The sequence below is a fragment of the Vulpes lagopus genome, chromosome 8, assembly GCF_018345385.1.
Source record: "Vulpes lagopus strain Blue_001 chromosome 8, ASM1834538v1, whole genome shotgun sequence".
NCBI classification, from domain to species: Eukaryota; Metazoa; Chordata; class Mammalia; order Carnivora; family Canidae; genus Vulpes; species Vulpes lagopus.
In genome coordinates, this window is record NC_054831.1 from 120147476 (window position 1) to 120161490 (window position 14015).

The following is a 14015-nucleotide window of genomic DNA, read 5'->3' on the forward strand; positions in this document are numbered from 1 at the left end:
GCAGGGAAGCCAAGGGAGCAGAGAGGCGTGAGGGGATTACAGAGTTAATGCTGTGTTTGCACACCAAGGGGAATGGCCCGGAGGAGCTGGGAACACTGATGATGTAGGTGACAGGGGAGGGATCTCGGGCACAAAAGGTCTTGGGCAGGGATGGAGAGCTCAGGGGTTCAGAGGGTCTCCACGCATGAGGAACTTCCCTGGGGGTCTCCCAATACAGGTGCACATCCCTCCAGGTAGTTGTCTGTGTACAAACCAAGGTTATTCAAATCCTTACCAAGCTGTTCGTATTTTTCAGCAACTTACTCTCTTTATCCAAAAACATACCATGGACAGTCTCCAAAGTCAGAGCCCAGAGGCCAAATGCAGTCATTTTAATGGCTGCTTCGTAGGCGATGATTTGGATGTGCCATAGTTCAGGTAACCCCCTCCTCCCGCTGGGCGGTTAGGTTTCTCTGGTCTTTGTTACTACAAATCACACTGTGGTGAAGACCCTCACAGAGCTTTGTACTCTGAGTATTTCAGAATGACCGACTCGCAGCAGTGAAATCGCTGGGACAAAGGGTAGGTGCATTTGGAATTTTGACAGATGCTGCTCCAACCTCATCTGCTGAGGTTACCCGGGGGAACATCCCCCCAGGGGGACACAAGAGGAGTGTCACACAGGGGGCTGATTTGGGTCTGGACTTCCGATAGCAGACTTGCCGACAGGGGTTCAGTCTGAAAATGGTGTTGGGACTGTACGTGGTGAGCTGCTCATCTCCAGGCTGCGGGAACGTGCATGCCCAGCTGGTCAGGGGGGCTGAGTGGCAGAGAACTGAGGGGTGGGCAGGGAGCACACGCAAGCGGGGGACAGCAGCACAGAGCTGGGAGCTGTGGGGGTGCCCTGGGGCAGGGAGTCAGAGGGGCTGGGGCTGGCCCCACAAACCACTCCCCTGGGGCCCCAGTGAGGGGTCAGCCTCTCCCTGCGAGACCCCAGCAGCTGAGCCATGTGGGTACACGGAGGTGGCAGCCAGGACAATGAGGTTCGGTGTCAGGGCAGAGGCAGCGGGCCGCCCACTGACAGGCACCCTCCTCTTCTCCCTTACGGACACAACCTCCTTCTGTTCATGGATGACAACCTCCCAGCTCGAAGGCCTTACACTCCCCCAGCAGTCAGTCCTGTGACACAGCTCAGGGCCCTGAGACGGGGCATCGGCGGGGCTGCCCGTGGACCCCACACAGCCCATCCTGAGAGGGCCCCGAGGCCCAGGGAGCAGCCACACTGGGACCTCAGGGGTGATCACACACCCTGGGGACGCCCACAGGGAACAGAGGAGGAGGCCAGGCCCCAGGGCGTCTCGGAGCTGCTGGGCTTCGCGGCCCCCTGCCTCATGAGGAGGAGCACCTGACCTGTGTGCCCCTGTCGGTCAGGCTCCCCTTACCTGCGGGATGTCATTCCCCTCTGGGAGAGCGGCAGGGTGGGGTGACAGGCAGCAGACTGACCTCCGGGAACCCAGGCCCCTCTATCTTCACCGCTGGCCAGCTGTGAGGCCCAGAGGCCTGGCCTCTCGGAACCTCCTTCCCCCCTCGGTAACCAGGGCAGCACTCCCAGGAAGCCAGCTGCGCAGGAACAAGGACCACAACATGCCCTAAACTCTCAAGGCTTCTGTCCTGGGAAGGCAGGAGGCAGGAGCTGGTTCTATGTCCGACAGGGCAGCAGCTGACCTTGACCTTGGACAGCCCCCCACTGCTCTTCCCACCCCACCCCCCATCCCTGCTATCTGTGTGTTTCAGTAGGAGAGTGAGTGCACGGATACACCTTGCAAGGGCGACACTGTTCAGAGGAGAAGGGTCATCAGTGTCTCAGTGTTGCCTTCAGGATGGTGGACGGTCCCGCCTGGGGCCATGAGGCCCCCAGCTCAGGGCTGGTGCAGGCAGCGGGGTGGTGGGTGTGTTGGGGCAACATCACACTGGGAGCCGGGAGCCCTTCCTCTGCGTCGTGCCGCCTCCCTTGGAGTGCTCCTCCTCTCCTGGGCCTCAGTGTCCTCCCCCGTAACATGCAGGGTTTGGGCTGGATGACCACGCACGGCCTCCTCATCCCTCATGCTTTTGGAATTAACTTGCTGCTTGCACAGACCAGCAGCGAGGCTGGGCCAGGCGCAGAGGTAGGGGTCGGCTATCAGTCCGGAGTGTGAGAACCCCAGGGTCCCCTGGGAGAGGCTCCAGCAGGGCCAGCTGGATGTGTCTACTGAGACCTGCCCATGTAAGGGAGGGGGTGGGAGGGGCAAAGAGTGATGAGGGACCAAGGCAAGGGGGCTCTGGCCCATGCAGGCTGCCCGCCTGATTTGAGTGAGAACGAGGCTTGCCTTGCACAGCTCTCTGTAATGCCGCGGGGCCCTAAACAGACAGACACCCACTGGACAAGCTCTCTCTGGGAAGTCCTAGGTCTTCCACTAGTGAGCTGTGTGACCTTGAGACAGTCACTTAACCTCTCTGGATCTCTGTTGCCTTATCTATAAACATGATGTCAAACCAGGTACTTGTAGAAGATCCAACACTAAATCTAGGATTCTAGATTCCAGGCAATAGCAGCTGTACCACCACTCTGCACTGTGGATATTGGGCTTTTCTCCCCCATTCTTCTTGATTTCTTTCCATACACTGCTTTTCTTGTCCTCTGCCCTAAGCCCAGTGGAGGATACCTGTGAGCTCTTGCCACCTAGTACCCGGGCACGCTATTACTAGGAAAGCTGTGCCCAGAATTCCCCCCTCCTCTCCTTTCAGCCCATCCCAGGCTCAGGCTGGGTCAACCTTGCCCCCCGACTAGATTTTTTTTTCAAGATTTTATTTATGTATTCATGGGAGACATGCAGAGAGAGGTAGAGACACAGGCAGAGGGAGAAGCAGGATCCCCACGGGGATTGGGCCCACGGGGGGCCCAATGTGGGACTCGACCCCAGGACCTGAGCCAAAGGCAGAAGCTCAACCACTGAGCCACTCAAGCATCCTGCCCCCCTGACTAGATTAACCCAATCACCACATTCCCACTTACTGACCTTCCAGAATGGTTCCGGGGTCAGGGTGTGGCCCCTGGAGCCAATGGGAGTCATCTCAATACTGTGGAACAGGTATTGAGGAGGCTCTCTCTTCTCTGCCGGACTCCAGTCTGGATGGAAAACCATCACGCCCCCAACAAGGGGACCTTAGTGCAGCCTGGCACCAGGGGAGAGATAGATGCTACAAAACCACAGAGAAGGTTCTGGTAGCAACACCTGAGCCATTGCAGCAAGGTGTCACTGAAGACCCTTCCACCCATCCCTGAGCTTTTTAGTGACATAAAACCAGCTAGTCCCTTCTGAACTCCAGCCAAGTGGCACTGAGGTTCCCATCACAGGAAAGGAAAGAGCCTAACGGCTGCCTCCCCTCCACCGCCTAAGTCTCCAAGCTGACACCAGCACAAATCTTTGCTGCCTCAGCTTCTCCCCCCGGGCGCGAGTCAGATCCATCTCCCGCTGCCCCTTCTCTCCATTTTCCGTCCCCCCACAGAAGGAGCTGCCGAAACCTCCCATAATGGCATCTCCAAGGGCGAGGGCACATGATCCCCAGACTCTAATGAACCGAGCAGCCCTGTCACCGCCAGGCCCAGCATCACGCAGGGACCGTGAAGGCTGCTGTGTCAGCACTGGGGCTTCCTGGTGCTGACCTGTCTTCCTCTGGCAGAGGCCGGTCTGAGCAGGGAGGCCACTGGTCAGATTTAAAGCCGGAGGTGGAGAGAGCAACCACCTGGAACCCCGAAAGTCACGGCTCAATGTCGGAGCCATCCTAGAAGCGGCCTTGTTCTGCAGGTGCACAGACCAAGCCCAGAGAGGCTGTGACTGGCCCCGGGTCACACACTGGTCTGGAGACTGAGTTGGGTCCGGGACCTGGATATCCCCCTTCTGAGCCCAGTTGCTCTTCCTACCACCCAAGGTATCCCCCCAGGATTAGGCCTGTTTCCTCCTGGGTCCCCCCAGGACTTTCTCCTTCCCTTTGTGACTCTTTTTTTTAAAATATTTTATTTATTTATTCACAAGAGACACAGAGACAGAGACACAGGCAGAGGGAGAAGCAGGCTCCATGCAGGGAGCCTGATGTGGGACTCGATCCCGGGACCCCAGGATCACGCCCTAGGCCAAAGGTAGGCGCCAAACCACTGAGCCACCCAGGCATCCCCCCTTTGTGATTCTTGAGAGCATCCAGCCTTAGCAGCCCTCGCAGAGAATCCCCACTGTCCCCCGGAGTCTATGCTATACTGGGCACCCCCTCCCCCTGGCTGTGCTGCACGTTTCCTCAGCTCTTCCATCTGCCCTGGGGCCCGGCAGCCAGGAATGCAGCGGAGAAACTGAGGGACATTGCAGTGGCGGCTGCACTCTCCCCACACCGGAGCTGAGGTGTGAGCTCAAGCCATGCTCCTTTTCTCAGTCCCTTGCCCCCAGTTGGGATGTCCCCCTGCCCAGCCCCCACGGTGGGACACCTCTGCTCTGTCTTGTTGCTGGAAGGCCTGGATGACCCCTCTGGCCCTCGGTCACCTGCTCCCCCCATCTCTAAATGCCGAGTCTTGTCTCCCATCTCCTGGGCTGGGCCTACCTCCCCACCTGGGGGGGAACTTCGTGCAGGTCCTGCTGCTCCATGCCAGGTACACCTCCATGTAGACCCATCCTCCTGCGACCCCGTGGTGCCCAGAGCCCCCTCATGACAGTGGGTGATGGGACAGTGAGGGCCAGGACCCAGGACCCCACCTCACCCCTGCCCAGCTCAGCCCGTCATCTGCGCACCCAGGTCCAGGCAGCAGCAGCTTCCTTCCCTGGGCACCTGCTGTGCGCCGGCCCCGCCGACAGCCTCCCCTCCCCTGGGCCCCTTGCCGCCCCTGGGAGCCAGGCTCACTGCTCTGCCCTCCAGGTGGGGAAGCTGGGTATCTGAGAGGTTAAGTCACCACCCAAGGTCACCCGGCTGACACACAGTCCCCACCCTCCCACTGCCCTATCTGCGGGAATGAGGTTTTCAGTAACCTCCAGGCACCACCCCGCACAGCCGTCCCCTTCCAATGCCCTTCCTGCCCCTTGTTCATCTGGAATCAGCCTGTTGATCCGGCCAGTGAATGTCAGAGATCATCTCTGACACCAGAGGTCGGGACCACATAGACAAATGTGAAAGGCCAGCCCTGCTCCTGAGAGGCCTTGTGTGACCTCTGGTCACGGCGCTGTGTCTGCAGGAGGCTGCCCCCCTCCAGACTTGCATCCATCATGGACTTCGCTGCGATCAAGCTTATCTGTGGAGGTCTGGAGGCTTCGGAGGAAGATCTCAGTGGTGGGTGCTGGACTCAGGCGAAACTGTACACGTTCAGATAGCTGTTTGGGTAAAACACAATGAGCATCATGAAATTTTAATTAAACTCTTGCTTGCATGAATAACTGAGCAGGAGATCCAAGTACACGGACTTCCCCGGGCCTGCTCTGGAAGGAAAGCTGGGGCAGCCCCGGCCTCAGGTGCAGGAGCCATGGGAATCTGCAAACCTCCAGCACTGTGGGAGTGAAGATGAGTCTCCCCCCTTGCCAGCCCCAGGAGCTGCCCAGTTATCTCTCCTCTCAGGAAAGTCATTCTCTCCCCATTCCCTGCTCTGCTTGGCCCAGCAGGAAGTGACAGGTGAGAGGAGCAGATGCGAGCAAGAGCCAGGAAAGCAAACGGAGTCCAGGGTGGAAGTGTGGAATCCAGCTGAACCCACGGGATAAATTGTGATTCTGCAGCTTGCTGACTGCATGATGTTTAGCAACACACTGTACCTCTTTGAGCTTCAGTTTCCATATTGGAAAAATAAGGACTCTAACTCCCATGTTTTCAAAAATGTGGACTCTTTTTCCCTGGTGCGTCCCTCCTTCCACAGCCCTCCTCCTGATAAATTACTCCCTCCACTCCCCACTCACCCCCAACCTCCGCCACCAACCTGCAGTCTATTAACAGTGTTGAGGTTAACACCTGGTCCACTCAGGACATAGTCTCAGGTTTCCTCTCCCTGGAATCTCAGTTTGGAACATAGAGACAGAGTCTGTAGGCTGTGGGAGCCAGTTGGAAGAGCACATAGCTCAGGGCTGGAGACCACCATTTTTGGCACAGCTGTGGTGGGTTGGAAGTGAGCAGAGAAGCCACTTGTCCACAGTGAAAAGGAGGAAGATGGGCAGAAGGAGCTAGAAGACAAGTCATCCTATAGATCTAGTCAGAGATACAGAAAGAGACAAGAAGAGTCTGTGTCAGGTGACCCCTGGCCCCACAACACCAGCTGTTCGGTCTTCATTTGGGGTCTGAGGAGACCTTCATGTCCTCCCCCTAAGCCATCTTGCCACATGAGCTCCTTTGTGTGGGTCTTTGAACCAGTTAAGGGTCTTCTCTGCTACACATGTCAGAAAACTCAACCCAAACTGGCTTAAGCAAAAGAGAATCATTGATTCATGTCCTGGAAACTTTCAGGGCTCAACTGGTTTCAGAAACAGCTTGAAGGGGCCTCCAGCGATGCCACCAAGCTCTGGCTCCTCCTCATCTCTCCTTCACATTTTGTCTTCATTCTGAGGCTACACTTAAAATAGCGGCAAGCGCTTCAGACTCAACTTCCAAGATCAAATTCAGTGGCAAAGAGCAAGAGTCTCTTTCTCAGACACCCCAGTAAAAGCCCCATTGCATTTCATTGGCTCCATTGGGTCCTATGCCCTCCCTTAGCCAACAACTATGGCTACAGAACTCCATTGCACGAATTGGTTTAAGCCTTGGTCACATGGCCCGCCCTGAGCTATGGGCAACCTCACCTGCCCAGCGTGGGGAGGAGAAGATCCATAAACAGAGTCAACACAACTGCTCTGGGAAGTGGATGACAAGCAAGCGAAGACAAGACTTCAAAGGGAAGGGGAGAGTGAGTGAGGTCTCCCAATGAAACACATCTGTACAATCTTTCCTCCTTTTTGTGCCCAAGTTGATAGCTCTTCTGTACAGCACACATGAGTACCAGTAAAAACTGAGGAAACTGAATCATGTGATTGGCTTGTATCAACATCAGTACCCTGGTTGCAATATTATCCTATAGTTTTACAAAAATAATGCCATGGGGGAAAACTGGCTAAAGGGTACAGGATCTGTCTGTATTTTATTATTATTATTAAACTGTTAAAATTAAATGTTAATAAATTCCCCCACAAGGATACAAACACTTCCTGAGCTGGGTGTTGGTGGTGGGAGCCCCCTTTTCCATGTTGCCTGGGGGTGTGGGTGAGGCTCCCATTAGAACCAGGGGAGGCCAGCTGCCTTCTTTTGCTAGATTGGGGCCTGGGTCTCCTTATTCAATGGGCAGGAGGCTGGAGACACCCTACCACTGTGTTGTTCCTCTAGTCCTGGGGTGCCTGGCCCATTTGCCTTCCTCTCCCACCCTCCAGCATGCTCCTTTGGTTTTCTCAGGTCAATTCCAGAGTTGATAGTCCTACTGAGTGGGGAGGAACAGGGAAAGACTTCTGTATTATTTCTTATAATTTCATATGGCTCTACAGTGATCCCCAAATAAAAAGGCAAATTTAAAAAATAAAACAAACACATGCAAGGGAAAAAAAGCAATGAAATTAAATAAGACTAGCACCACCAACCTCATTGGCTCACCACAGAAAGTAAACTAACATGTGCAAAGACCTTAGCCCATGCCTAGCGTGTAGGGGACGGGTGATGGACATCCATTTCTTCTCCACTAATTTAGCAGTGTTGTGTTCCTAAAGTCCTGAGGAACTAAAAACATAATTTTTAAATGAAACTATAAATTGTCTTTCATAGACTGGAGTGAGTCAATCCAAAAGTCCTAACAGCTGCTACTACTACTAACCATAGTAACAGTGCTTCTTTGGGAAAATGTAGTCCAAGCTCCAGGCACCAGCAACACATCCTCCCATCCCTGGGCCACTCTCTGGAACGGGGTTAACATTGTTTAGGGACCCAAGGTAGAGCCAGACCCGGCCCTACAGACATAGAGGATGGAGTGAGGATCGACAAAGCCAGGATCCTGAACATGCCTCAGGTTCACGGGCATTAGAGCACCAGCGGTATGACCCACGGTGGGCTGGGGCTTTACTGTGTGCCAGGCTCGGTGTGCGTTCCCTCTCACTGGTCCTCACCACTAATCTCTAAGGAACAGACTGATATTAACTCATTTTACAACTGAGGGGGTTGACACTTTGGGAGGTTAAGGAGTTTGTCCAAGGTCACAGTGCAGATCTAAACCTCGGACCCGGAGCTGACTCCAGCTCCCTACCCCTGACCACTGCACTTACTGCCCCTCTGCTCCTGGTGTCCAGTGGTACAGTTTCAAGGGTTCATCTCCTCAACCCCTCAGGGAGGGAGAAGCTGATCAGATCACTGTCCCCCATCCACAGATGAGGGAACTGAGGCCCAGAGCGGGGAGGCAACTTGGCCAAAGTCACACAGCAGGGAAGTGGGGAGCCCTGTGTGCCTGACTCCTCTGTCGTTCCTTCCTCTGCTCCCCACTTCCCTCCCTATAGTACCTCTCAGAGGAAAGCACAGACTGGGGCCCCCTTCTCTCTGGTGCTGGGCGGAGGGGGTACTCTGGAGCTCATGGAGAAGCCTCTATTTGCAGCACCTCCTGTCCTGGTGGCCAAGCCCCCACCCCATCCCCACCACCCCAGCCCCCTAAGTCTATGCCACATCCTCTCCCCACCCCACCCCTGAGCCCTGGGGCAGTTCCTTCTTTGATTTGCCTGCTTTAATTATTACCTTCAAGGATCGAATCCAGGAGGTGAACACAAAAGACCTCCCTCTGATAATTGAAGGTATGGTGTCTGCCTCGGATGGGGTCTGGCCCAGGGCAGCCCTTGCACCAACGTGCCATTAGCCTCTGCCAGGGTGGGACAGCGGCCCACACGCGGTGTGGACTCTGTGCCCACAGAGCCCTGGGTGCTCCATGCCCTGGATGCCCTCAGTGATTGCCGCAGACGCCCTGGAGCCCCGCCTGAGTCCCCTGGGGGTGCTCACCCTCACCCAGTTAGAAGTGGGGGGAGGGACAGGAAAGTAACCCCCAAACTGAGAAGGTACTTTGAGACCAAATAACAAAGCAGGCGACTCTATACAGTTTGCATAGAGTTTTATTCAGGATAATTTATTGGCAGGGAGGATCTGATGGAGGACAATCCGTGAGAGCTGCAGTAATTCTCTGCAAAACCCCGACCTTAACCACAGATTTTTATAGAGCGAGGGGACACGCAGAAGGGCACTGTAGTGAGATCAAAGGGTTTGCATGCAGCCAGCTGGCAGCTAGCCTTTAATTAGATCCTGTGGCACCACCTGTGCGTCAGGAAGGGGAAAGAGTGTGTTCTAACAGAGTCACGGAAGACCAAAGCAAGTATCCCCCCAGCCCAGCCTTGGCGGGCATTTCTAGGGTATGTGTATTAATCTCTAGGGGGCCTGGAACGTGCAGCCCCAAGAGAGGACATCAGGGACAAGACGGAGAGCCAAAGATGGAGTCAGTATTGTCCACACTCCTACACCCACCAGGGAGGCTGCCCACGGAGGACACCGGCGGTTCCCCGTGCCTCCTGTCCCCTCCATTAGCGCACGTCTAAGGACGTTCACCTAATGGGGCACCTACCACGTGCCAGGAGCCCTTCCAGGTACGGGGACGCAGCTCTGAGGGGGAGCTGACGTTTAGTGGGGTGACGGACAGTAACAGACGCGGCTGTATCTAGAGTCAGGTAGTGACACGGGCTAAGGGGACACCGAGCAGGGTGAGGGGACAGAGGTGACGGGGGGGGGGGGGGGGGGGGGAGAGGCTGATGTGTCCCCACTGCGTGCAGAGCGAGGGTGGATGCCGGGCTCGTCCTGCTCAAACATCCAGCCCCAGCACCCAGCCGGCCCAGGCTGGCCCTCGGCGACACCTGCTGCCTGAGCATCTAAGTGCACAGAGCCCCCCTGGGACCTTTGTCAGGGCAGGGCCGGGGTGCTGATCTCAAGTCTCCAATCTCCAGTGAGATGTCTCCATAGGACCACATTCCTGAGGATCGGGGTCCCTGCACCCCTTTGCTCAGGATCTCCAGGGTTCATTCCCCAGCAGATGGGAATTGGGGGGGGGGGGGCTTAGGAGAGGCCAGGACCCCACCTCCCTTCTCCAGGCAAAGCTGGCACCCCTAGAGGGGAGGGGAGTGACTCCGACCCCCCTCTCCCTGTGGGGGCAGAGCCCTGGGCACAGGAGCAGGAAATGCCGCCTCACACGACACAGAATGTGACCCGGGTTGAACACTCCCCTCTCGAATGCAAATGCAGGCGTTTGTGGCAGGCTGTGAGTTCAGCGCGCAGGCTCGGGGGCCTCTCAGCCCGTCCTCCCCGTCTTGATGCATGGCAGCCCTTCATTTCCCTCATAGTACGAGTTTCAAGTGCATTGTTTTTCTCCCTTTGATAAAGTGTAATTCATTTAAGGCTCTCATGGTTATTTCATGTCTCCAAAGCATACTTTTCACAGGCAGATCAATTCCGAGAAAACACTTAAAGCCCGTGGAAGTTAGATCCATTAACAAGTGCTAAGTGGCCAATCGCTCACGGAGGGGGGCCTTTGACTAAGACCAAGAAACACCAGCTCTGCCAGGAGCCCTGGAAAAAGGCTTTAGGAGCCTGTTCCTTTTCCTCTGTCTGAAATCAAAGCTCATTTTGGAGACCCAGGAAGATGATCAAGAGAGCAGCCGCTGGCCCTCTGTGAGAGCCGCAGAGGGGACACCTTGCCACATCACTCCCCAGAAAGGGGTCTCTGCTCTGCCAAGGTTGTAAATAAGTCAGCGTGTCTGTGGCTCCAGGAGCCCTGTGTAATGTTTCTCAGTCGCGCTCACATGTGTGTGGACAGTGGGAACGAGGAAATGTCACCTCGATGCCTAAGTTCAGTGGGAAGAGGAAGGCCTGGTGGGGGGACTGTGACTCAGCAGAGACCACTTCTGGAAGAAGACAGCGGGCCCAGGGGGAGAGCAAGAAGGAGGGCCAGACCTCCATGGGTCAGAGATAAATGATGGGGACCCGGAGCGTTGGAAGGAGGTTAACCGCCAACACCTCATCTGATGACAGATCCGCTCCGTGAAAAATGAAAGATAATGATGGTAACTTCCAGCCGCCGGGATCTTACGTGTGTCTGACTCTGTGCTTGTTCTTTGTATGTGTTGCTTCAGTTAAGTCTAATAACCCAATGGATTGGGTGGTTTCATGGCTCCATTTTACAGATAAGGAAATTGAGGCGCATAGAAGGGAAGACCTTTGCCCTGAAACACCCAAGGTGCAACTCAAATCTCGGTCTGTCCGATGCCAAAGCCGGAGCACTTGGGTATTTATACGTCCCTCTAACTCCTGTTTGCACACCTCCGAGGACGGGAAGCTCTACCACTTTTCCTAGTAGCCTGTTCTATCTCTGCTTGAGATGTTGGGGAGCCCTCCCTTCAGGCCACACTGAACACAACTTCCTCTTGCACGTGGCAGCCCGTCCTGTACTTGAAGGGAGCTCTGTAGAGACATGCCATTGTGGTTCTAATCTGTGCTCTCCCAATCACTAATGAAGTTCACCATTTTTCCATGTATTTGCCATTCATGTATCTTCTTGTTGAACTGTTCCCATCCTTTGCCTGCTTTGGGTTGGTTGGTTGTCTGGAGAGATCTTTATAGACTCTAGATATGACTCTTTCATCAGGTTTATGCTCTGTAAATATTTTCTCTCAGTCTCTGGCTTATATTTTTTAATTCTCTTAATGTCTTTCAAAGAGCAGAAACTTTTAATTTTAATTAACTCCAATCTACCAATGTTTGCTTTTATGGGTCATGTTTTTGGTGTCCTTCCTAAGAAAGCTATGCCTCCGCCCAAGGTCACAAAGATTTTTTTTCCACTGTTTTCTTCTAGAAGTCTTATAACTTTAGGGTTTACATTTAGATTTATGATCCATTTTGACTTAAGGTTTTATGTAATATAAGGTATGAGTTGAAGCTCACTTTTTTGCATATGGGCATCCAATTATGCCAGCACCGTTTGTTGAAATTACCATTTCTCTATTGTACATCCCTTGTACTTCTGTCAAAAATCAGTTATCTACATACCTTCAGGTCTATTTCTGAATGCTTTATTTTTTTTCCATTGATCTTTTTGTCGATATTTATGCCAATACCACAGTTTTGATTACTTTAGCTTTATTAGTCTTGCAATTAGTGTTAATCCTCCAAGGAGATTTTTCTTTCTCACAGGTGTTTGGGCTACTCTAGGCATTTTGCTTTTCCATATGCAATTTAAAATAAGCTTATAGGGATCCCTGGGTGGCTCAGCGGTTTGGCGCCTGCCTTTGGCCCAGGGCGCAATCCTGGAGCCCCAGGATCGAGTCCCGCATCAGGCTCCCACCATGGAGCCTGCTTCTCCCTCTTCCTGTGTCTCTGCCTCTCTCTCTCTCTCTCTGTCTATCATAAATAAATAATAAATCTTTAAAATAGATAGATAGATAGATAAATAAATAAATAAATAAATAAATAAATAAATAAATAAAATAAGTTTATAAAAGTCTACAAAAAAAAACAAGGCCTAATGGGATTGAGTTGATCTAGACGTCAGTTTGGGGAGAACTGACACTTCTCCATATTAGGTTCTCTGACCCATGAACAACATATTTCTATCCAAACAGTTATTCAATATATCTCAAGAATGTTTGTTTAGTTGACAATGTACAAGTTGTGCACATCTTTTGTCAGATTTATTCCTTAGTATTTAAAACATTTTGATACTGTTATAATGATATTTTTATTTCAGTCTCTACTCATTACGAGTAAACATAAATACAACAGATTTGTCTATATTGATCTTATATCCTGAAACCTTACTAAGCTCATTTATTAATTCTAATAACTTACTGATTCCTTTGGGTTTTCTTTTTTTAAAAAAAAACTGCTACAATGTACTTTATTTTTATTTTTTTATTTTCACTTGGTTTAACATACAGTGCAACATTGGTTTCAGGGATAGGATTCAGTGATTCATCACCTACCTACAACACCCAGTGCTCATCACAAGTGCCCTCCTTAACACCCTTCAACCTATCTAACCTATTCCCCCACCCATGTTCCTCCATCAACCCTCAGTTTGACCTCTATCATTAAGAGTCTCATATGGTTTATTTCCCTCTCTCCTTTCCCCCCTTCCCATATGTTCATCTGTTTTCTTTCTTAAATTCCACATATGAATGAAATCATGTAGTATTTATCTTTATCTGACTGATTTATTTCACTTAGCATAATATACTGTAGCTCCATCCATGTCATAAGAACCTTTGGGCTTTCTATGTAGATAATCTTGTTGTCTGCTACTAAAATTTTTACTTATTCCTTTGCAATATATATGCATTTAACTTCCTTTTCATGTCTAATTGCACTGGCTAGACTCTTAAGTACAATGTTGAATAGAGAAGACATTGGGGAGAGCAGGTGTTCTTCTCTTATTCCTGATCTTAGGGGTCTTTCATCATTAAGTATGATGTTAGCTGTTGGTTTTTCATAGGTGCTCTTTATCAGTTGGCAAAAATTCCCCTCTATCCTAGTTTGCTGAGAATGTTTGTAAGAAATTTAAATGGTAAATAATGAAATGTTAAAAAGTATATGAAAAATTGGTTGGAAAATGGTCACAGTACTTCCGGTCTGTCTATATCTCTTTCCAGCCCTTTGAAATGTGGCTTTGCTTCTCATGCCATCAAGAGATGAAGTCTCTGTCCCCAGCTCTTGAACCTGGGCTGGCTCTGTGATTTGCTTTGGCCCATGAAATGTGGTAGAAATGATGTGCCTGTTCCCAGCTGTTTTAAAATATACCCAGTTCGGGGTTTTTTGTTTTGTTTTATTCTTTGTTTTTGCTTTGCTTTGTTTTTGCAGTCAGATATAAAACATGCAGGCACAAAAGTGATTGTCATTAAGAAAGAAATTTGTATTCACAGATCCCTAGACACAAGAGGCACAGTATGCCACAC